Source organism: Cimex lectularius, unplaced genomic scaffold (genome assembly GCF_000648675.2).
Source record: "Cimex lectularius strain Harlan isolate CLEC.00 unplaced genomic scaffold, Clec_2.1 scaffold18, whole genome shotgun sequence".
Classification (NCBI taxonomy): Eukaryota; Metazoa; Arthropoda; class Insecta; order Hemiptera; family Cimicidae; genus Cimex; species Cimex lectularius.
The window spans coordinates 481752-483399 of NW_019392764.1; the positions used below are offsets into that span (position 1 = coordinate 481752).

The 1648-nt window shown below is 35.8% G+C and overlaps 1 non-coding gene across 1 annotated transcript; it reads left to right on the forward strand.

Moving 5' to 3' along the window:
- The first annotated feature begins 275 nt into the window (after positions 1–275).
- Positions 276–348, forward strand: Trnad-guc. The gene has a single exon. It is a non-coding gene; the product is annotated as a tRNA-Asp (tRNA).
- Positions 349–1648: the final 1300 nt, after the last annotated feature.

Genomic DNA, 1648 nt, shown 5'->3' on the forward strand with positions numbered 1-1648 from the left:
ATAGATGCGCTGCTGCTCTACTACTTGAGCTATCGTGAGCTCGATCCACTCGGACACTAACTTCCCATCTCAACCCCACCTTTTGAATTTTCCCTCCCTTTTTGCCATTTTTCAATTTTTTTATTTCAAATATATACTTCACTAAAGCCCTCCGTGGCCATTTCATTTGTCGCCGAGAATCAAATAGATCACACGATATTTGAAAAATTGCAAAAAGGAGTGAAAATTCAAAAAGGTGGGTTTGGGATGGGAAGTTAGTGTCCGAGTGGATCGAAGTCACGATAGCTCAAGTGGTAAAGCAGCGGCGTGTCAAGCCGAAGGTCGTGGGTTCGAATCCCGCTCGTGACTCTGACTTTTTTATCTCAACTAAAAACCTTAATTATTTTAAAGATATTAATTTGTCAAGCGGACCATGGAAATTAGTGAATACAATCCCAAGGTTCTTTACAGTGGGATAGAAAGAAATAGGGTGACTGTTAATGGTAAACGAACGGAAAATAGGTAAGGATTGGAGGACGAAAAGAGATCCACAAACAATCGGCTGAAACTTTTCTACAGTAATAATAAGCCCATTTTCAGTGGCCCAGGAGTTAATTGAATTTAAGTCCTCCTGAATTTTTGCAATTGTAGCTTAGCTTGTAAGTCAGTAAGTGGAAAAGAAAGGTAAATTGAACATAAAAGAAAAAGACAAGCTTGTAAAAATTAAATTAAATCTTCAAAATTTTAATAATGTTTATGAAGGATACAAGCCTGAGATCGGTTCCTGACAGATTCCGGAATCTTCGTCACATTTGGCATGTAGAATAACCTCCTGATGATAGATAAATACAAAGAGAGAGAAAGAGAGAAGAGAGAGCATGCGAGAGTTAGCAAGAAAGAGCGAGGAGGACAATGTAAAGGGGAGATATAGAGATACTAATATAGAGAGTGAGAGAAATTGAGAGAGAAAAAGAGAGAGAGAGAGAGAAAGAGAGAGAGAAAGTGAGAGAGGGAGAGATGGACCTGATTCTTGATACTTTTATTAAACAAGTGCACAGCATAGGAGTCATATGTCCTTTCTTCTTGCAAACACCTTCAATTTTAAAGTATATTTATATCTTTTTTTTTAACAACGTAATTTAGTATGTTTAACTATTAATATAATAACAAAAAAGGATAGAAGAACATTAAATACACTTTGTATTATACGTGCAAACAATAATAATAAATTACGAAGAAAACAAACACTTTGAGTTAGTAGAAATTCTTTGATTCAATGTAAAAAATATATTTTTTGCATTGTATAAATTCACTTTTTTCCACATCCTACATGTATTTGTTAAATGTAAACAATGTTTCTAAATCCCTGACCCTGAAGATGATCTCAATAAAGATCGAAACTTAAATTCACTAATTTCGTGGTCCGCTTGACCAATTAATACAAATGAAAAATGTTAATTGGCCAATCGGACCACGAACTGTAATAGATTTAATAATTAAACTGAAGTATATCTTCCAGAAAGCTCTCCGTGGCCGTTTCATTTGTCGCTGAGAATCGAATAGGTTACACGACATTTGAAAAATGGCAAAAAGGAGGGAAAACTCATAAGGTGGGGTTGAGATAGGAAGTTGATGTCCGAGTGGATCGAGGTCACGATAGCTCAAGTGG